At 50.5% G+C, this 23,176-nt stretch overlaps 1 protein-coding gene across 7 annotated transcripts in view; it reads right to left on the bottom strand.

Annotated features, from left to right (window-relative positions):
• ZFHX3 (zinc finger homeobox 3) overlaps window positions 1-14,950 on the bottom strand; it is a 137,882-nt gene extending 122,932 nt beyond the window's left edge. For 2 of the 7 annotated variants that reach the window (XM_030457844.1, XM_030457852.1), the window contains exon 1: window positions 13,422-13,888. The gene's annotated coding sequence lies outside the window, so the exon portion shown is untranslated. Of the gene's footprint in view, window positions 1-11,538; window positions 11,685-12,089; window positions 12,281-13,421; window positions 13,889-14,335; window positions 14,598-14,803 lie in introns of those variants that run through there. The other 5 variants (XM_030457849.1, XM_030457848.1, XM_030457846.1 and 2 more) reach the window with 5 other exon arrangements.
• Window positions 14,951-23,176: the final 8,226 nt, after the last annotated feature.

Below are 23,176 nucleotides of genomic sequence, written 5' to 3'. Positions count from 1 at the left end.
CCCACAGAACCACCTGGGCTCCCAGTGCCAGCTGGGAACAACAGCCTGGCCCTGGAGCTGCTCCTGGCCACAGGGCCTGGGTCTCCTCCTGCAGCCCCTGCTCCAGAGCAAGGCAAAGAACTTACCCAACCCTTGACTCCTGTGGCCCTGCCCAAGGCAAACACCTTCAGGGCCCACATAGAATGAAAGATAAAAATTAACAAAATCCTCCAACCCAGCGGAGGGCACAAAGACATCATTCCCAGGAGGAGAGGAAGTGCCTGCCGTCCCCTCTGCAAAAGCTAAAATCAAACTCCCAGCTGATGTCGAAGGCCAGCAATTCCCACTCCATCCTTGTCATGTCCAGGTCACCAGACAGGCCCTCAGAACCTCTCATCTGGTGAGAATCAGTCATCTGACTGCATCTAATGTCCTCAATCTTGCCATTAGAAAGCAAACATTAGGCATTTCCAGGACATAAATAGTTAGTTTGGTTCTCATCCTCCACAAAGCAGCATCTACCAAGGAGCCAGGCAGCAAAACACTCACCCAGACACCCAAAGCATCCAGCTATAGCGACCACCTCGACCATCTCCTGAAGACACCAGACAGCTTTTCCCTGGGCTTCATGACAGTCTCCAGACATTTCATGCAGTTGGGTCTGAAATCCCCAAAGACAACCCGGAGCAGAGCAGAGCCCATCGCTTCCACAGGGAGCCTGGTGACTGCCCTTTCTGCACATCAGCATCACCCTTCCAGCAGGTAGCAGAGACCAGGCACCCTGCACAGGCAGCAGGGACCCAAGGACCCAGCACCGTGGGCACAGGCAGCAGGATGCTGGCATAGGAGAGTGGGTGGTGCAGGTCAGACAACTGAAATGGGGAGAATAAAGACCTTTCGCTAAAGCTCCAGGAAGCAAGAGAAAAAACGCTAATTAACTCAGCAGCAAGTTGTTAGTATTTGCATATAAATGCAGCCACAAATCATTACAAACAAGCCAGAACAAGCCAGGCCCATTAGCATCAGCAGATTCAGCCCTGCCAGGCTGGTGGGTCAGGGAGGGAGGCAGGCTGCCAGCCCCTCCTGGGGGCAGGGGGAGAGGGGCCTTATCTCCACAAACCAGCAGCAACAGAAGCCGCAGGGATAAGGTTTCTTTCCATATAAAACAAAGGAACAGGATAAATCCTTCAGTCCCACTGCAGAGCAGAATGAGAGCTGGCAAGAGAAAGTCAAAAGAGGTGGCTCCCCACCATGGCAGCCATGCTCCTCCTGCATGAGGGCAGAGGGGGGACCATGGCCTTACAGCAGCAACAGCAATGTCCCACTGAGCTCTTGGGGGTCACAGCAGTGATGGCCATGTCCCACTGAGTACAAGGGTTGGTGGCCATGCTCAACCAAGCACTGGGGGTCACAGCAGCTACCTTCACCCTCCATCTCTCCCCTCCTACTGCAGTGGCCATGACAGGTCCCTGGTCAACCTCCACCCAGACACGCCACAGGTGAAGCACATGGTCCCTGTCCTGGGTCCAATGGCTGCAGCCCTGTTTGCTGGAGTACAAAGGCAAGTGGAAGAGGCAAGTGTTCAGGAGAGCCTGGAGATCCAGAGATCTGAGTCCTCCAGACACTGTACAGCTGCGGGAGCCTTCACCTCAGAGCTTTCCCTCCAGGGAGGGTGCAGAAGGTGATATGCATCATAAATAACAAATCACACACCTGATGTGCCAAAAGACATGCCCAAAAGCCAGTAACAGTAGGACTGACCTGAACAGAACAAAATCCAGGGCTATTACAACAGTTTGACAGGTTTACCCTCGCAAAAGGCACAAGGAGAGCAGTTTGCTGCACCACCCTGTATTTCACCTGAGCTGGTCTCCTCGCTGCTGAGCCTGCTGGCAGCTCCTACAGCATCAGCTCCGCTGCCCATCCCAGACAGCTTCCCAGGACCAGGAGGGAGAGCAGCTCCCTCGGTGCATCTGCACATTGTGCATTTACCTAGTGAGTTACTTACCACCACAGAGGACTTGAAACTACACAAAGTTTAGTATTTTCCACTCACAGAAAGCCAAAATCTGCAATTCCACTGCTTTGAGGTTCTGCTTGTTTCCCACCCTGGATGACATCTTAGGATTTGAGAGAAAACTCTAGCAATTACCAGTTTACATCAAGGATTTAAAAAAACAGATCCACTTTCTAATTTTAAACAGGAAACTCTCCCTGGCATGATCCCAAGAACTCTTCCACAGTGACTTTTATTAAATGCAAGCTTCTCATCACTGCAACTCTGAGCACAGGCTGTCAGCTCTGGCAGAAAGCAAACTGACACAGCCCTGACGCTGCAGCCCGTCCTGGGGCTGGCCACTTCCTCCCAAGAAATGCATGAAACCCCTCTATAAATGGCAAACATTCATAAAGTACAGTCAGGCAGGCATTTTCAAAACAGCCTTTAGAAATGCATTACCTCTTTATCTGCAGCCAGTGAGCATGCCTGGCTGCTCAGAGAGGCCGCAGCATGACACATCTAAACAGGAGCCAAGTTTGAACAATCAAACAAGATAGAAAGGATGAGCTTCTGCACCACAACAGGTAACACATACCTGAACTGCTCTGAAAGAGTATTAAAGTCAAAATATTCTAGGCTAGGATTTTTTCCTCTAATTGCAAAGTTTAAAAACAGATGTTCTCACAGCAAGCCCCACTCTCCTGTCCTGCATCATCTGATTTAGAAGCCATCCTTCTTGTTCAAGCTCTCCAGTGTATGTTTGCAGGAGTCATCACTTTTATTTGTCCTGATGTGGAAGCCAGTTGCTAAGATCACATTATCACTCTGGGGTATGAGGTTTTTCTTCCCTAATGACTTTACTGAATAAACCACTATGAAATCAGTCTGTAGACATAATCATCATCTGGTGGCTTTATACAAGGAGTTGCTCTGTAACAACCAGGGAAATGGGCACCTGTACAGCAGCAGTCCCCATGGCCTCACCTTCATTGCCACAGTCCTACAGGAGATGAAGAACGAGGCAGGGGCAGGAGTGGAGCCCCTGGCATGGAAGTACAGAATGAACCTCACCAGTGAGACTAAACATGCCTGCCTGAGGAACACAACAAGAATACTCTGCAAACACAGCTGACATCCAGGAGCAAAACTCAAGCCCACTACAACCTCCAGCAGGGAAAAGCATGTGCCCAAGCAGCCCTCCACTATCTCCTCCGCCACTGACAATTATATTCCAGACCTTTACCTGTGCTGCTGTAGGGGGCCAGGGGAAGCAAATACTGTTATTTATTTAAGCAGGTGAAAATACAAAAAGAATAATCCTGGAAGACTACACAGTTTAACCGTCCTGTTCTTCCAAAAGGAGAAGTAGAAAGTACTACTACTATTAAAAATAACTAAAAAAAAAAAAATCATAGTAATAATAATAAAATCAGTAAAAGCATTGCCTTCTTCTACAGCAGCCCTACACCAGGCCCTGATTCAACACAACACTCCAAGCCAGCACGGTAGCAAACCAGCTGTCCTCTGCCACTGCTCCTTTGGGAAGGGCACTCATCCCTGATCCTGAGCTCCCCCCACCTCTGCTTCAGCACGGTGCTTTCTGCAGCAACATATCATATCACACCATTATTTCCAATCAAAAGGAAGCTGGAAAAAAAAATCCAGCCAAACAAAAAGATTTTTGAGGAAGTTTGCTGGGTTTTTTTCTCCTGCTTTGGCAGAGTTTTTCTAACGCAGGCCCCTTCTCTAAACTACTTCCTCATCCCACTGCACCAAAGCTCCGTGCCAGCAAAAGGAAAAAGCATGCAAAGCAAGACTGCCCTTAGCAGCTGTATCAGCTTCAAACCCACCGCCCCTGCAACCCACATCTCGCTTCTGCCCCCTCGCACTCCAGGCAGCCCTGAGAGTCCAGAGACACGAACCAACAGCAGAGATCCAGCCCAGGGCTGCTGACCGCAGCCAGATTTGCTCACTGCGGTGTAAACCTGCTTGTGAACTTTCTTGTTTTGGTTCGAAATTAACTAGCTTCGGTACAGCTTGTAAGTGTTTCCAATTCAATTAAAGCAAACTAAAACAAACCATTCTTGATCTGAAATAATGTCCAGAGGGCATTATAATGTGTAAGTAAATCCTTTGAAAAAATAGTAACAAATCAATGCAAACTTTTCCAAGTAGGAAGTGTTGCTAGTAAGCAGAGGGTATTTGTTATGAAAATCTTTGAAACAGTCAGAATTAGACACCAAGCACAGCTTTTTACAAGGCACTTCTCCGAGCTGGATTGCATTGTTTACTTAAGACAGTTAAAAGGATATCACCAGCGTGAAATGAAGTCAACTTCAAAGTCACCCAATTTCAAGTCCTAAACATGCCACAGCAATCTCATTTTAGGAAAACACATGCTCTATTTTTGTTAAGTGCTTCTCTTCCTCTGCTGTGCAAGAGGCTCATACAAAGAAGGAGCCTTAAAAAAAAAAAAAACCAACAAAAAAACCCCAAAAACTTTTATACTCGCCACACAATGAAAACATTAAAGAACAAACCTTCTGTCCTTTCTGCTGAAGCGTCCAAATTAGTTGGTTCTACCAAAAGAAGCTTTATTTAATCACTCTCTTCTCCTTTTGTAAGTGATCTGTACTGTAAGACTCTCAGTCCTCTTTTATTTCCAGCTGTCAGGGAGGCAGGCACAGTCCTCAAGGCAGTCACCAACACCATCTCTGCAGCCAGATCCCTCCCTGGGATCCCCTGCCTGTGTCCTCCTGTCACCTAAGGGTGGCCCAGGAGCAGCAGCAGAGGACAGCCACCCTGCCCCAGTGTCAGTCCCATCCCACACTACCATCAGTGGCTGCCTCAGACCCCTGTCCCTGCCCCCCCCCAACCAAGCACCGTGGGGTCAGGCACAGACCATTGGTAGGCAGCCACTTTTGCTGCTATACACACAGAAAACAGCAACAACAAAGAGTACCAGTCTTAATGAAGGTAAATTAAAACAGCAGTTGAGGAAGCACCCAGTCCTGCTCCACCAAACAGCAAGGCTTCCAACAGAAAATACCACCTTTCACGTCTTGCCATGCTATGTTTAAATGGAAGGCTGTAGGTTTTTTTTTTCTCCATCTTTATATATATATATATATATATATTTAAAATGCAGAAAAACCACTAGGCACCACCAAGAGCAAAAATCCTGAGGCTCTGTCTGACCTCCGTCCACCCATGTTGTCCTGGGCCCAGTACCCAACCACCAGGAGCCACCCCAAGAGCTCCTGACAGTGGTGCACCAGCAGAACCCCTCTCCCCTCCCACCAGCTCCAGCTGAAGAAGGGACTGCACCAACTGAGCAGCAGATGAGAACTTTGGTCCAAAATATCCTTCTGCCCAGTTTGTTTCCATTTAGACAGCACCTAAACCTCTGAAGGTTGAAGTCCTCTGTAAAGGTGTGTGAGGCACCCAGCTTCACCAATAGAAGCCAGGGCAGGCAGCAAGGAGGGAGTTGTTTTGCTCATGATCTTTACTTTCTGTAATAAACTGCACATGGGTATTTCTTGGTTGGCCTCAGAAACTCAGCATGCTGTGCCACCATGCTGTCCCTGCAGCGGAAGAGGCCCAGCCATACTTCCAACAGAGGACAGAGCTCTCAGACAGCTCTGCCACACTGAAGACCAGTGAAAGGGACACCACATAAACCACAATTTCTGGAGGATGGCTTCTTGCCAAATCTCATCAAAAACATCTTGCTAATCATTGCTACTTCCCAGGCTTCATACTCAGAAGCAAGAAGGGGCTAAGAAAAAGATGGCTGAACCAGAGCCTTGAAATCCATCTCCTGCCTGGAGGAGCCAGTGTTTCCCAGCCCAGTGGCCACTGGGACTAAACAGAAGGCAATCTCAACTCTGAAGAGCACCTGTCACTTCAGAGACATACTACTCAGGGAAGCATCAATGGAGGAGTGGTTGGCTGGATGTTTTCAACTGCACTGCCAGCAGCAGGAAGACATTGCAGGGAGCTTCTGACAACCATGTCTACAGTCCTAGGTACAGCTGAGATTTCAAGCAAAGAGAAGCTGGTTGTGCCACCCCCTCTGTCATGTTGACCCCAGCCAGCACTGTGCAGAGCAGAGCTCAACCCTCCTTTTCCACTTGCTTTGAGCAATCCCCCGGGTGCTACCAGAGCTTGGCTCAGTTGCTCAAACATCTGCAGATCCAGGTGAAACTGCTACAAGCCTGTCATGAAGGGAGCTTTTCATGCAGGGCTGCACTGGCACTGAACCCACTACCTGGGGAATTTCCAGGATCTCATGAAAACCTCCAGGACTTCCAATGCCACAAAGAGGAAACAGCAGGGAGGCTGGTTAAAATAAAGCAACTGAGGAAAAAACTGTGGCAGCTCCTTCAGACAGACACCACTATTGGCCAAGTAACTGTTTTCTGAAACATCAGAGAGGCATGAGGAACTGCCTGCCATGCCAGGGGCAGAGCGTCCCTTGCCAGCACACAGCACACGTCCCTTCACACACAGCACAGCAGAGAAAGGGCGCAAGCTGGCAGCAATGCCAGGTGGAACACCTCTCCCCTCTGCGAGTCACATGGCATCACTGCAGGACTCATCCTGCTGCTTCTCCAGCATCCATGCTCACCTCTCTTCCACCATCCCTGCTCCTCATTTCTCCAGTACTAGAGCACAGATCTCCAGTACCACCCACCAGCCCGGAGGTGCCAGGCCACTCCAGGCAAACCACATCACTCCTGTGACACACAGGTCACCACACAACGCTTGGCCCGGCTGGATCCAGACCTGCCACATTGCTACAAATGCATCACCCCAGCTGCCTCCCTCCTCTCCAGAGTGCCACAACAAAATCCCCTGGCACATGCAAAAGCACTGGGAAAACAAGCAAGAGCTAGAGCACTAATTACTTCATCTGCAATGTGGATAGAGGAGAGGACACCCTTCCTCTAAGGACTCCAGAGCAATCACAGCTAGAGCACTGCAGCCCTGGTAGGAAGGTATTTATGTACAAAAAAGCAGTGGGAACAAAGTGTAACAGCTTGTGAGTTATCTGGAAGGGGGTGGAAAAAATGGAAAAAGTAACAAAGAGCAAAAGTTAAGGATGTAACAATGCTCTGGGAATTTAAGACACGTTATGATTTTTCATAATTAACCTCCACTTACAGTCTCCGCATGTGAACTACGTATTATCCCATTTCATACTCCAGCTGAGGCAAACATTTGGTGGCTTGCCCAAAGTCAGCGTCAGAGCTAAAACTAAATCTTTTGACTTCCAAACAAGCTCACAGTGTTAAGCTGCTTTTAACTGTCTCTACGAAAGATGAAAAGCAGCAAGAAGAAAGGAACAGGGGAAGGCAGTATGTAAGACTAAAAGGGACAAAATTAACATGAGAAAATTAAACAGGAGAATTTCAGGCTCTGACACCTGAAGTAGCTTTCGAGGAGCTAATGCCTGGGCGCTGCAGACCCACCTCTCAGAGGAAAGACCAGAGCTCCTGTTCCCCAAAGCTGATGGTAAAACACCCTGAGTGACGTGGCCATACCCAGTGGCACCCACCACCTGCCCTGGGCACCTGCTGTCCCTTCGTTCCCAGCCAGAGGTGCGGGCCCTGTCCACCCCTGGCCCTTGGCCTGCGCCCGTCGGGCCAGGGGTCCCCGGCGCTCGGCTCCAACAAAGCAGAAAGCTCCCGTGCCGCTCGCAGCCCGCTGCCTGGTCTCCCCTGCCCGCCCTCCCTCTCCTTCCTGTGCAAAGCCTGACATCTACAGTCAGTCTGGCACAGGGGCTGCCGCCGGAGCCGCGCCAGGACCGCGGGGACAGGGCCAGGACGACGGGGATCCGGGGGCAGTCCCAGGCCTGGGGTCCCGCTGCCGCTCCAGCCCCAGGCCGGCTAGGGCCCTGCCCCGGCTCCCAGAGCACCCTGCGAGGCAGTGCCACTCCTCGGTGGGTGTCGAAGCACCGGTGGCCACCACGCAGGCTTCACCCGAGAGCCACCACTGCAGGGGTTTGACACCCAATACCCTAGAACAGAGTAAACCCAAGGAACCACGGCCTCTCCCGGCATCACCTTCCCAGCCGTAGCACGGGAGCTTGCTGCACCCCAGGGACTGCCCTTCTGCTCTGCTGCCAGAGGTGCCCCAGGGGCTGTGCACCCGCTTCTGCAGCACAAAAGGTGGAGGTGAAACAGACGAGCTAGTGTGCACAGCCTGAAGCCAGAACAGCTTCACACGGCAGGAGCAGCTCTGGTTAGCAGATCCTGCAACTCACAGCCCCGTGCCTAAAACAGCTCCGTGCTTCCTGCACTGCCCTTGCTCAGCACTCTGAGCTAACCTCCAGGCCTCCTGCCACCCCTCTCCCCATTATGTGGTTACCTCACCAAAAATACCTTGGTGAATAACCCCCAGATTTTGTATCATCCCAAACAACCTGAACCTGACTGCAACTCAGCTGGCTGTGCCTTTACAGCCCCTTGCCTCCCCATTCTTCACTCATTTGGGTTACAACAAAAAACAGACTAAAAACCTCTGAGCCTGTCACCGGATGTCACAGACATTTAGGAAACCCAGCAATCCAACCTAGCAGGATCAAGCACATCATTGTGATGTTACTATCAACATTTGAGTATGTGCTCTGAATTCTGCAGTGTGTCAGTCTGTTTGCACGAGACAGCCGGTGGCAGCATGGCGAAAGGAGGGTTAAAGCCCTGCTACTGAACCAAGCCAACCAACCAGCCATTTTGGAAGTAGGCTACCACCAGCCAGGGAAGAATGGCTGTCAGTCTGAGGCAAACATGAGGTAGGACACAGGATGTTTCACTACTGCTCCAGGGACCTGAGAGGTCTGGAGTAGCTCCCAGAGCATGGCTGCTCCCATCCTCCCCAAGAAGGGACCCACTCTCCAACAGGCATGCTCAGGCCATCAAAATAAGTATGTACTAAAAGCTAACATGTTACAGGCCCTGCAGGCTCCACTTTCCCAGATACTGGGGCAGGGGGAGAATGGTAGAAAACCTTCTACCACAACAACCGTGCACATTGTCTGCTCCAGCATCACCACAGACTGAAGGTACCACTTGGCTCAGCCCTCACCAGAATCAGACCCAAAACCCCAGGCACTACAGGGCCAGAATGCTCCTGCTCCCCAATAGTGTGCACCACACAATTCAAAACACTGGGAAATGTTTGTTTTCAGGGGAAAAAGAAAAAAAACACTGCTGTTCTGCTTTGTCTTTTATTAGCAAGAGGCATCTTTGGCACTTTTGACATAATGAAATTACAATCAACAGCTAAGTGTCTTTCTCCCAGCAGCAAAGTCAAGGGCAAAGCAGAAATGGCTTGCAGACTGCCAGTGCAGGGCTCCTCAGCACCTGATCATCCTTCCACTCACCAGCCAGGTTCGGCCTCACGCAGCCAAGACCCCTGGACTCTCCTCAGCAGGTCCTTGGGACACACCAGGAGTCACTCCTCAGCTGTAACCTATGCGGCCCCCTCCCCAACTGAAAAATAATTTCAGATGGGAATGAACTTTAAGCTGTATTTAAAGTCTGCCTCCAGAAACACAGCACACACCTGGTGCAGAATACTACTGCTCTCCAGCCTGTGTTGCTGTGGAGATGAAGACCCACCTCCCACACTGACAGATGGACATGTCTGTCCAGCCAAGCCAACGAGGAAGCACTGGGAAGTACTTGTTCCTCACTGGCATGGTGGGACCTGAGCGAAACATGCAGCATCTACGGGGAGAAGGAAAATCAGAGAGGCGAGCGGGCTGGTGGGGCCTGCTCACCAGCCACAGCTTCCTGGTCTGGTAAGATCCCCAACCCAGTGGCAAGGATTGCAGTGCCCCGGCTGTCGGCAGCAAGGGAAGCCTGGCTCATCCACCCTGTGTTTTGTTGGTTTGGTTGTTATTTTTTTTTAAACTATCTGGAATTTATCTATTTCTCCAATCCCTGTCTACACACAAACCCAACCTCAGGAGCAAAAAAAAAAAAAAAAAAAAAAAAGCATGAATCGCAGATCAGAGACAAAGCAGGAGGCGGGACAGGCGGCCCTGCTCCCTCCTGCCCTCACCTCACCCCACGGCGCGAGGCGGTTATATTTAGGTACCGCCACGGTCTGCGGTGCCGCGGCCCCCCTCGGGCACGGCGCAGAATGCAGATTTTCCAGACAACAGACCACAACAGCTCCGTCAAAACCATTAGAGGCTGCAGCGCCCAGGCCTGCACACAGATGTTTTGATTCCCACTCTACTGCCACGACAGCCCTCAACAGCCCCATTACCGCCATGCGCTGGACACCCAGCCCTAATTTCGGCTGTTGAGAGAGGGAGGGTTGAGGAGAGGGAAGGGCCACCCTGCTCCCCACCAGAGGAGTTTCTCTCTCTGCCTCCTCCCAGGGAGGACCTCCCCCAGGGGCTACTGGAAGGGCACAGGGGAGTTCCCACAATAGGAATAGAAGCAGTGCAGCGGGGGAGGCAGCCCCCATGGGCACCCCAGTTTGGCCCTGAGGCCTCTCCCAGGCTGAAGCCCTGGCAGTTGGTCAGTCACAAGGGAGTGCAGGACAGGCACAGCCCCACGCACAGCATGGGGGTCCTGCACATGGCTGGGCCACAGAGAGAAGGTGGCACCCAGCATTGTTCATGGCCCACCTATCTGCCCGCCAGCACACAGCTCCCAAAGCCACACAAAGGCCAAACCCTGGCCACGCTTCAGCGAAGGGAAGTGGGGAGCCATGAAACGCTCGGCCTCCTCCCAGCCCTTGCCTCCGGAACCACACCGTCCTCTCCAGCGCAAACACACCTCCAGCTCCGGCACAGCGGCAGAGCAGGCGCACACCACCGCTGGCACCTACAAGAAGATGGTCGCTGAAAACTCTCCCAGCACGGATGAACGAGCCCTATGCTGGCGGAGAAAATGCTCACACAAGGGAGTTGAGCCCCAGCAGAACACAAGATGTGAATAAAGTTAACAGAAAAACCCACTAGTCATTTTTCACCTTATCCATGCAACATTTTTTCTTATTATTATTACTATTATTATTTTGAAAAGCGGAAGGAAGTGTTACATGGGGAGGCTAACGCAGCCAGCCATTCATCCATTAGTTTGGGATTTAGCAATTCCCGCTAAAGCCGTTCAACTGCTGGACAGGCCCAAAGAAAATCTGCTCCTCTGCGCTGCTCCCAGCCTCCAGCACATGGAGGGGAACTGGGGCGGGGGTCAGGACAGAGAGATGAAAGAGGGGCACGCGCCTCTGCTTTTGTCAAAGCAGCCGGCGGCGGGCCCTGGTTTGACAGCAGCCACTACAAGGCCAGGCAGAGGTGCCGGGCATGCGGGGCTGCCCGAGCCCACCCGAGCAGCACCTTGGCTCAGTCCTGCGGGAACAAAAGGCAGCGGCAAGGCGGGAGGGAGGGCAAGAGGCTCGGGGAGAGAGGGCGTGCAGCGGGGCTGCGAGTGCTGCTGTGGGAGAGGGGCTGCAGCCAACTCCCTGCTGCCCACTCCTCCCCAGATCATCGCATTTAAAAAGAAAAGAAGGGGAGAATAATACAAACACAGCAAATCAACCTCTGCGTCCAGACGCGCGTCTTCTCTCCACTCTAATGTGCCTTTTGTTTGCTTTTGTTTCTGGCCGAAGGCGGCCTGCGGAGCGGGACCCAGGCGGGCAGGCATCTGGGGAAGCCGGGTCCCCGTGCCCAGGCCGGTGCAGGAGGGAAGTCCTCGGCCGGGAGGCAGAGCAGGAGACCCGGCCAGCCCGGGGCCTGGCTGCGGGGAGTCCAGAGTGGGGAGCCGGGCGGCGGGGGCTGCAGGGGGTGTGGGCAGGGCGGCCCCGCTGTGCGGCAGCCCCGTCCCAGCCTCTGCCGGGGCCGCTGCCGAACGCCAGGCTCCGTCTTGCGCTTAATGCTGGACCAGACAGTGCTCCCTAATGAGGGAGCATTACAATCAGCTTGTAATGCTGAATTTTTAATGCTGCCGAGGGCTCTGTTACATAATAAAGGGGGGCCGGGATCGGAGCGCGGCCGGCCCGTGTCCCCCGGAGAGGTGGCCCTTGTTCCCCGCCGCGCAGGTGGCAGCCCCGGCCCACCGGCTGTCCTTGCACCCCCTGCCCCGCCGCTTACCGCCAGCACCGCCGGACGGGTGGCCCGGGACACCCATTGGAGCTCCTGCCCAGCCGGGAGGGTTGCACAAACTTTCCTCAAGTGCGTGAAGGGGTGATGCCAAAACACTCGCTCTCCTGTCTGCCAGAGCTCGGCCGGGAAATGATTTAAAAGCAAAGTTCACGAGCATGTTAACGGCATGCTCTCGTATGTTCCCGCACATACAGTCTGCGCTGCTCCTCTCAGTAATACCCAAAGACTGTAAATCTATAACCACTGCAATGATTTAGTGATTAAAAACATGATAACATATTGTGTAACTGCAAACCACAGAATCCCTGCCAACTCTCCTCCAAGATACAGGAATAAAAATACAGAAAATGTGTTGCTCGCAGCAGTCTTCCGAAACTAAACGGAAAGATTTTAATAATAATAATAATGAAAAAAAAACAACCCCAGACATCAGAAAAAGGCTGGATACAATGCAAGGCTGGAAAAAAATATAAAAGACAGTTTTAAATATGATTCTTGCTCTAACAAATTACAATCTAAACATGCCTCTCTTTTTTCTCTTTTTAAGTTTTGTCGTAACTGGAATAACTGGTCTTGTGTGATGTCTTGCATATTCAAAGTGCTTTGTAATAGGATACGGAGACCAAACCTTATTTGCCTAAACTCAATGGGGTTTATTTTTTCCCCTCTCCCCCCCCCCCATTTCTTTTCCTTTTATTTTCCTTCCTCCCCCCCTTCCTTGTCCCCTAACAGGGAAGGGTGGGGGGTGGGGGGAGGCAAAAGAAAGAGAGGGCATTTAGCTCTAAAGAAAATACCTGAAAAGGGAGGCTGCAATTTGTAATATGGCGAGGAAAGCCAAACATTATATATATTTTTTTAAAGGCAGCTGTGGGAGTTTTGGCCTCTAAGCAGCTAACTTGACCTTATTCTCTCTATTCTCTTATTTCCCCTGTTGCAGGATTCCTGCACCTTCATTCGGATTCGAACTCAATGTGACCCTAAGGAGGGAGTAACCGAGCCTCCTGAAAATTGCTCCGTATTAAACAGTAGTGAGAAGAGGAGAAAGACAGACAGACGGCCGTGGAAGGGACGCATACACGTTACATATCCGCACAAAGTACTGGACATACCGGAGAACAGCTTCAAGCTCAGCTTGAAAAAGAAACAGACCTTTCTCCCAATAGTAATAATAATTTTAAAAATTTTAAATTTCTTTAAAAATGAGTGGGGGTGTGGGAGTTTTAACAATTAAAAAACAAATAAAAAGTCATAAAACCCACAACTCACAATCCAAATTATAAATAATTCACACTAAGAAACCCGCGTGTGCGTGCCACATACATACGCGTATCTACCCAGACACACAGACGTGTCCCCCACGCAAATAGACACTCTCCTCCGGAGGGTTAGTTTCAGGAGAGCGTGAACCGCCTTCCCTCCGCTGGCGAAGAGTACAGTTTATTCAAAGGAATCAATAGGAAAGAGCATTTGCAAATATTTAGATAAGCGCCGTGCTATTCAGCATTAAGTAATTAAAAACTGAAACTGAGAAGTGTGGGGGGGGATCGGCCTACAGTAGCGTTTGCAGCTTCACCTCTCCCATCCCCCTAGCCGCATTCTTCCCAAAATTGAGCCTGCCCGCGGAAAACAAAAATCATAATTACTCTGGCTGGCAAGGCCGCTCCGGGGCCGGGCGGCGGCGGGGCCGGGCCGCGGCCGGGGCAGTTTTAGGCACTTCTTCGCCCCTTTGTTTTCCAGCTCGTACCCGGCGCGGAGCGGCCGCAGGGTACCCCCGGGGCCCGCTCGGCAACCCCGGGCCCTCCCGGCACCCCCGAGACCAGCGCCGTCCCGGGGGACGCCGGCTCCGCCGAGCCCGGGCGCGGCGCGCAGTGGAGCGGGGTCCCTGCGGGGCCGGGGCCGGGTCCCGCCGATCGATGCCCGCACCCCGCCGCGCACAAAGCCGGGCAGCGCCGCGCCGTTCCGCGCCCGTTCCGCGCCCCGCGGCCATGGCCGGCGGGTGGGGCGGGGGCTCCGCGGGCGCGCAGAGGCCCCCGCGGCGCCGGCACCTGCGCGTCCCCGGCGGCGGCAGCGGCGGGGCTCCGGGACGGCGAGCGGCACAAAGTTTGCTGGGGGATCCGGGGCGGTGGGTGGGAGCGGGCGGGAGGGGGGGCCGGACCAGCCCCATGCAAAGCAGCCCGGGCGCCCCGAGCAGGAGGAGCCCAAGCGGGGGACAGGGCAGAAAAGTTGCCACTTACGCGGTCGCTGCTCCGGCGGCGGCGGCGGCGGCGTTTTTAATCCCGGGCGGCGGCGCGGGGGCTACAGATCCCATGCAGGCTGCGGCGGCTGCGGCGGCAGGAGCGCGCTCCGCGGAGGGGCCCGGGGCAGCAGCAGCGGGAGCCGGGGGCAGCAGCCGGAGCTGAGCGGGAGCCGCCGCCGCCGCCGCCGCTGCCCAGCAGCAGCATCGTTGTCGGGGAGTTTGCAGCCCCCCGGAGAGAGGGGGCCGCGGGCGGCGGCAGCAGCAGCAGCGGCGGCGGCGGTCGGGTCGGGGCGGAGCGGCGCGGAGCGGCGCGGAGCGGGCGGCGGGGCTGGCGGTCGCCGGAGCAGGAAGCGCCCGGACTCAGATCTGATGATTGGGAAGAAAAAAAACTCTTTGGATCTTTATTCTGCTAATTAGTTTCCTGCAAAAAATGGCTGATTAGTGCAGTGCGCATGTGCCTCATTACCCAGGCACGACGGGAAGGGCTAATTAGCCACCTTCTGGATCAATAAGATTCAGCCCAGGCGGCGGGGGAGGGAGCGAGCGAGCGAGCAGGAGCGGGCGGGGGGAGCGCGGCGGCGGCGGCGCCGCCGCACCGAAACTTGGGGCAAGCGGCCGGCCCCCAGCCCGCGGCGGGGGGGGGCCTGCTCAGCTCCGCGCTCCTCCGCGCCCTGCCGCGCAGCGCCGCGGAGGGGGCGCGCCGGTCGGCGGGTGGCTGCGCTCCGTGGGGCTCCGCGGCGGCGGGGCGCTCCGCGGGGCACCTGCCCCCGCGCCCCGGGCGGGGCCGCGCCGCCCCGCGCAGGGCAGGGCTGGGCCGACCCCCGCCGGCGCCGCCGAAGTTTCCCCGGGAGGAGTCGGGAAAGTCGCGGCCGGGAGCGAGCGCAACTTTGTGCCGCCCCGGGTTGAGGCGGGCGCGGAGCGCGGCGGAGCAGCGGCAGCATCCCCGCGGCATCCACCGCAGCATCCCCGCGGCCCGGCCCGCGCTCCCATTCAAACTTTGCGGCCGCCTTTCCGAGCGGGACAGCGGATCAATACAGCCGCGTCCGGCCTCGCTGGGAGCCGGGCTACAGGTTTCACCAGCCATCGCTGGCAACAGCTTTGTCATTTTCTAAAAATAAGAAGCTAAAAGTTATTGTAGAAGAAGGGGCTTTTTTTGTCCCCTGCACAATATGCCTTTTGTGAGTTTAATGCCATTCTGGGGCTCTCTATAGCCCCGGACAATGGGGAACTCCAGGAGGCGGCTGTGCCTCTGCCTTTTTTCTTTCTTGCTTTCTCTTTTCTCCCCCACCCCCTCCTCTTTCCCCCCCCCCCCTTTTTTTTTTTTTTTTTTTTTTTTTTTTTTTTTTTTTTTAGGAAAGGATGCAACATTCCTCCAGTCCCAACAGAACCCCTGGTTTGGTTAAATAAATACTTCCTTAGCCTTACGGTAACATTTTTCGCTTTCTGTTCATGTTCATCTGTGATTATTATTTAAAATTTTCATTTCCAGCAGTTTTTTCTTCCTCATTCCAGTCCTGGTGAAAAATGTAGATGATTGCTGCAAACGTGGGATTTTAATTTTAGGAGGAGGTGAACCAGTAAAGAACCTCTCTCCAGGCTTCAGGAATATGTTTTCTTCATCTTTTCTATAAGAGACTGTTACTGACAGAAATGCAGCTGACTTAAATCATCTCTCTTGAAAAATCTAAAGAAGCTTTTTGAAATTTTTTTTTAATTATTTTTTAATTTTTAATAGTAACCCAAATAATTAACCTCCTCGTTTGTTTCATAGCCTTGAACAAGGAATGCAGTTGCGGTCAGTTTTTCCATTTGGGAGAACCTTAATTTAGATGTATTTTATACTGAAAGGTAATAAACTGCATGTTTGTTAGTAAGTATTATTAATGATATCAAGATTTCTTTATTTCTTAATTGTGGGGGGCGGGGAGGGGTTGCCATCTGAAATTTTGACAAGTCCCTTCAGTGGGATAGGGGGGATCAAAGAAGAGAACAGATTATTAGAAATTTGAAGAAGGGTTGTGCTAGTTAATACATTACTGGCACTGTCTTGTATTTGGAAGATATTTGCAGGCTTTAATACCTGAGGTTTGATATGTACCATCATTATTTGAATATGATCAGTGCAGCACTGATATGTATAGTTACAATGTGCATGCTGGAGATGAGTTCTTACTGTTTGGTAAATGGATGGACTCCAATATGTTACCAGTTTGTTCTTTAAAAGCTGCCCTTAAAAATTTATCAATCCCTGCTCAAAATCTGTTTGTCTAGCTTTATGGAAAAATAACTGTTAACATTACTTTTCCTTAAAAAAAACCCAAACAAAAAACAACCCCCAAACCACCCAAAACCAACAAAAAGAACTAAAAAAAAAAAAAAAAAAAGTTGGGGGCAGGGATGGCACAGGACCAGAAGCCATGGGGGTGAGAAGGATTTTTCAGGGCTGCTTGTGCGGGATCTCTAAAGGTGCACGTAATTTGTATCTGTTGTTCTTACTGAATGTGAAACAAACATGTTTTGATGCTGAAGTTGAGGTGAGAATAAAGTAACCCTTGTGCTTGGTGTAATTTAGGAGAAGTGCATTTTTTCACCAGAGGCTGTAGATCCAGTGGACTGGTCTGAGGATGGGTGCTGCCTATGTACACATTTTTTTGCAGAGCAAAGAAAAAGTAAAACATGGGGAGAAGGTGGCAAGCGTGTCTAGTAACTGTTGATGCTCCAGAGATAGGCACCTTCACCGGAACATGTGCACAGGCAGCCTGGTAGCCATGTACGCTTCCTTTGCGTTTGCGTTGTGAATTCTAGTTTTCTGCTGCTGTCCTCTTAATTTCCCATGACAACATATGGATTCCATAAATGCAAACATGCCGAAGTGCATCTGTCTGGGTAGTTAACACAAACCAAACGTCCCCGTTTTTTGGTGATTCTGCTGCTCCTCTGGCCCCGCTGCGCTGTGCCCTCCTCTGACAGCCTCTGGCTGCTCCTGCATTCTTGTCCTTTCACGCTCCTGGAGTGATCCCGAGTGCCCCGAAAGGAGGAGGGCAGCGGGCGCTGGGGTCAGAGGGGCCTTGCAGCCCAGGGGTTAAGTGAGGAGAGGGAGCACACCCTGTGGGCCCCCCTCCCTCCTGGGAGCCTGTCCAGCCTGAGCAGGACACCTTCCCTGCCCTCCTTGTGAAGGCAGAGGAGGAGGCTGGGCAGGGAGTGGGCCTGGCTGAGTAGGGGGGCAGGGGTCTGCCCCTCGTCCTGAGCGCAGCTGTCCTGAGACCAGGGAATGGAAGAGTTCCAGTTTTTAACAGGGTGCAAAAAGAGGCAATGAGGTGTGTGTGTGTGTCTGTGTGTGTGTGTGAAAAGAGGGGAACAAACAAGTGATGACTGCAGGACCAGCCAGATCAACCACTGTGCAAATACCAAAATAAATCTAAGGAATTAAGGAATAATTTGTACAGTAATTTTTATGTACAGCATTCAAACACACACATGCCCATGTTTCTCCTCTAGAAAATTTGCTTAAGATTTCTTTGTTCTAGACAAAAAGACTACCCAGTTACTAAAATATAAGAAGGGACTACCCTTGCTTTAATGAGAAATCTTGTGTCAGCCTCATCTGTAATACTACGGATTCCATATATGTTATTTCTACATATGGATAGATAGGATTTTTGGTTCAAATAGCTTTTAATGTGCTTAATAGAAAGAAGCTCTCAGTATCAGATCTGCAGGGAAAATAAGACTGATTTTTCCCATAGGAAACTTGTTAAAGACACAGTTGAATTATTAGATTAACCCTATTTTTTTTTTCGGGTCTCACAGCATATCTGATATTCTTGAGCACAGAATCATAGTTTCATGTATATGTTATTTTGAACAGATGGAACTAATACCAGCACTTTAAAGGAAAGTTATTATTTGTAAAAATGTATACAGATTAAGAGGAACAACTTTGAAGCAAAACGTTTTTCTGAGGCAGCACACATGGTTTTCTGGATGCAACTTCCAGAAAAGATAGCAGTGATCTGTGACATGTCAAACAGGGGTGAGCAGCCTCGGGTCCCTGGGTTCTGCAAGAAGACCAAGTCCTCCCATGGAGATAGGGCTTAGTAGCAGCTCTGCCCTGAGGTGGTAGTGGGTCAGACTTGCATCAGGCTGCGGTGAGAGCGTTTGAGGGCGGTAGATTTTGAGGCTGCACAAGCAACGGGCTCGTGGGGGGCTGCTCCCTGCACCTGGCACGGGGAAACTGGGCCAGAGACCGCCCGGGCCTTAGGGGCTAATGTATGGACATAGCAAGAAAAAAGTTCCAGGGTGTTTTTTTAGAATCCACGCTTTAAAAATTACTGAGGCATGTGTGTGTGTGTGTGTGTGTGTGTGTGTGTGTGTGTGTGTGAAAAAATCACGCTTAGAAAAAAAAAATCTCAATAATATCATCCTCTTGCATAGCTTTGTGCTGCTTGAAAATATGTCTGAAGAATTAGAACAAAGCATAGAAGGCCAGAGTCCTTGAAGGAGCTCCAAATGATAAAGTCTGCCATTCATTTTAAACACAGCGCGCTTTGTGAAAACACAGGTCAATCTGAAGGCATTTGTCAGATTTCCAGTTCCCTCTACTCCTTTGCAATGGAAATTTGCAATCAAATCCCTGTACTAGAGTTGGGATGTCTGGCTTTATCAGTTTTTATTACTTTATGCTCAAAGCATTGTCCAGGTAAGCCATCTTTTAATATAGAAAGTTTGTTTGCTTGAAGTTGCATACAAGAAAGGGTAAGGCTGACATGAATTAGAGTGGAGCAGATGCATTTATTTAGGGGTTTGGAAAGGGGGGAAAGGGCAGACGATCATCAGCGGCTGATTGCAAAGGGCTGTCTGAGCTGCAGAAGTGATCTGATACCATTTAAAGACGCCCAGCAAGAGGCATGGGAAGGGATATTCCAGCAGCAGCGTGTTCATTGTTGGGATGCAGAAATGCAGCAGGGCTTAGAAAGACAGGGCTGGAGAGACACACTGCTGAGCAATTCTAGCCAGATAACGTGAATTTCTTCTGGAGACATGTATGTGGTGTTCAGTGGGATGCCTCCTTTATTGCTGAGGGAGAAGTGTGGGTGTGTGAAGGGGGGGGCGGATGTATTTCTAGAAGAAAGACATACTGTAGGATTGGGGAGAGATTTGGGCTTGGGGGGAGACATTCAGAGGAATGTTTGTTCTTTTGTCTTCAATATATTTCTGCTTTTTTACCCAATTTTTGAAAGAAATATGTCCATCCATTTTATAATCACTGGACTTGCTGTAGCCACTGGGAGTGATGGGATGTCAGGGCTATTCCAGCCCTCTCCAGATCTCTCTGGCTAGCTTGCTGTAGTCAGGCTGAGTAAATACCCCTTAAGACAACCAGCAGATTTTTAATATGGATTTTTTTTTCTGCAGGCCCTAACATGAGATGAGTAGATGAGTTTGTGATGGAAATAAACACTTGGAATACATCTATATGTTTTTTGCTTTTTTAGAGAAATGAAGAAAAAAGTCTTGGCATTTAATTAGGACTCACTAACCTGATAAATATTGAACATCAGTTCTTTGTGAGCTGTTCTGTGTGCTCAGAGTGCTCTATGGATGTATTCCACAATTGCACTTGTTTAATGCCTGTATCACCTCATGCCTATAGTATTTATGTTATCATCAATGTCAGATTTTAATTAAACAATTAAATCACTGTCACAGTAATTTTCCCAGAAAAACTATTTTAAATTAAAAATCCCACAATAAATGTTTGGGAACCATCTTAAAAGGAAAAAAGAGGGAAATAAGTTTAAAAAAAAATTATAGTTCCCACAGAATTAGAAAGAGAAAAAAAAAAATTTTAAGCAATGAGGAGAATTCTGGTTTACTGGGTAGTTTCCACAAAACTCAGTCAAAACAGTGCCTAAAAGAACCTGGATTGTCTTGGGGCTGGGCTGGGGCTCTCAGGCTGAGCCAGAGGTGAAGAGTCCCTGGCCCAGGGACTGCAGCCCTGTGGTCATCCCCCACTGTAGGACAGGAACAAGTGACAGCATTGAAAATCTGTCAGTGCAAGTCAGGTATGAAGCACATCTCGGAAAAGAGCCCATCTGCCTTCTTCCCTTCCTAATTATTTTAGAATTAAGATGGAGATTTGCAGAAAAGCCTGGATCGAATTATTCTGTAAGTTAAGCACCAACAACAGCTGTACTTATTATATAGTAACCATGTACTCAAAACCTAAGTTGCAAGCAGTGAGAAATCTGATCTGCCGTAGCATCTTTGCTACAGTTAATCAAACAGTTCATCTTTACCTCTGTAAAAATATATGCTCTTATTCCTCTAAAACCTGTATTTCTGTGCATGGAAAAAAATCACAAATACAAGATGAAAAATTCATCAGACAAGATATCTGAAAGAATCACGCTCTCAATCGTACATTCAGAATATTACCTGTATTTAACATAAGCACATTTGACATTTGCAGCAGCACAGCCTCCAATGTGAGGCGTGCTTATGGAAATTGGGATTCCAGCCTGTGGTTCCAGCCAGGGATGTACCCTGCAGCTAACCCTGACCCTCCCCTATGAGCCACTGCAGCTGCTTTGATTTGTGCCCTGGGAGGGCTGGAACAGGGAGCCCAGTGCCGGGGAGCCCTGGCCATGGCTGGGGGGCTTCACTGCTCCCCTGCACCCCAGCAGGGACCCAGCCTGGGGATGGGGGCTTGGCTGGGGCTGAGAGGTGCCTCCCCTGGCACTGGGGTCGGAATCTTGGTCTGTATTTCTTTTACATCCGTACTGCATTTTTATTGGAATGCAGCTTTGCAGATGGGGTTGTGCCTGGGATGCGTGTGGTTTCTATCAGCCCTGAAGTGTTTTACAGCTGGAGATGATTTGGGGGGAAGGAGGGGGGACATCTAGTCTGTCCATTGCAGCCAGGTCTGATGTTTGTCTGCTTCTGGCTCTCTAATTTTTTTCTGTGTTGCCTCCACTAAAAGGTGAGATTAGTACTAGAAAGGGAGGGGGATATGTGTGTGATGATGACTGCAACGACACCAGGCCCGTCCCTCCTTCCTCCTCATTTTAGTTTGCTTTCTCACAAAAGCAATTTGCCAGCAGATCCTCTTTTTTCCTGCAGCCAAACAAGGTGGATGGGATGGGCAGGGATACCTGTGCTGGGGGCCCAGCAGCCCCAGGCCAGCTGCAGGTGCCTGCTTGGGGGGACCCACCTCCCCATCAGCTGCCTCCGCCTGGGAGTCTGGGGCACAAAGTCCTTAACCCAGCTGCAGGCAGTCAGCACTCCTCCAGCAACACACCCACTGGGTCAGGCCAGAGCTGCACCACAGCCACCACCTCGGCAGCTGGGCAGAGCCTCCTGTGGACCACCCAGGCCATCATGGATTTGTCCACCAAGGCACTGCCATGAAAAGTAACTTTGCTGAGAGTATGCAGACAGAAATACATATTTTTATACTCAGCAAAGGAAAGGGGAAAACTGATGAGGTTGCACAGAACCCTCCTCCAGGCAGGAGAGGCTGTGCTGGAGGAAAGTATTGCTCATAATGACACTTAAGCCCAGACACTTGAATGCTAAAGGTTAAACTTACATTCTTCAAGAAAGGGCTCCTTGCCAGCTTGAACTGTGTTGTGTGTTCACTATTGCCTCCTCCTCCTCTTCATCCACTCTTAATCCACTTTTGGTATTTATTGAAATAACTGAGGTAGTGGGCTGGGTTTTGTGTGTTGTTTTGTTTGTTTGTATTTGGGTTTTTTTCCCTAATGTATGTTTTCTATGCCAGTCCTCAGACTTATGTCTGTCAGAGGGTTAAAAAAAATAAATCAGTCTAGTGCCAGTACAAAAGAAGATTATTTTTTTTTCCTGAGCTACAAACTACTATAGCTTCAATCCAGAAAAGACCAGCCTAAGCACATTTTCTGTCCTCCTGGAACATGAAGTCCATAGAACACCACCCTCTAATTGCTGTCCTTAGCTGAATAACCAGAATGTATATTCTGACAATAAGGCTAATTCTGTTACTACAGAATTAAGACACAAATTGAAGAGCAGATATAAATACAATGGAGTAGAGAAATGACTTTAGGATGCAACTGTCACCAGGACTAGAGATGAAACTGGTGGCAATTCCTTCCAAATGTTGAAGCCAAGGAAGGCAAAACAGGGAAATGCCCACACAGGAGCAGCATTGTTTAGATGAAGACACAGACACGCTGTTTGGATGCTGCATTTAGATCTTAATCATCAAAGAGCACCTTCTCCATCTACTTTCATTCTTCTCCCCAGATATATTTTCCATTAAAAAAAGAATGGAAATGACATTACAATTGTGCGTGGCTCCCAAAGCAGCTCCTTTTTCCACATGTAGGCTTTCCATGGAGAATCAGTCCCAGGTGAAAGCAAGGAACAAGAAGCAGCAGGTAGAGGAGATCCAGACTGGAAAGCTGGATCCAAGTCTTTGAGGAGGAGCATGGAAAAGAGTCAGAGTGAGCTTCAGAAGACAAATGCAATATTTCCTTGGGCTCTGAGATGATAAAAGGCTCATGATGTTCATTAATCCCAGTTTCTGCAGCAAGGGAAGGGGAGGTTGCAGTGCTCGGCACCCTTTAAACAACAGCTTGCTGCAGTGTGTTTCTTGGCACAGCTCTTATTGTATCTTCTGGTCCCAGTGGAAGTTCACACTTTTTAATATCTCTTATTGCTTCTGCAACTGCTGCCACTAGTCAGCAATCACAAACAGGAAGTCGTGACTCAGCAGAGCCAGAACTCACCGGCTGGCAGTAGCCAGAGGAGAGGAAAGAGCCTGTGAAACACCCAGGAGGGGCTGGGGCCGGCACTG

This window comes from Calypte anna, chromosome 11 (genome assembly GCF_003957555.1).
Source record: "Calypte anna isolate BGI_N300 chromosome 11, bCalAnn1_v1.p, whole genome shotgun sequence".
Lineage (NCBI taxonomy): Eukaryota > Metazoa > Chordata > Aves > Apodiformes > Trochilidae > Calypte > Calypte anna.
This window is presented reverse-complemented; position numbering and strand designations above follow the sequence as displayed.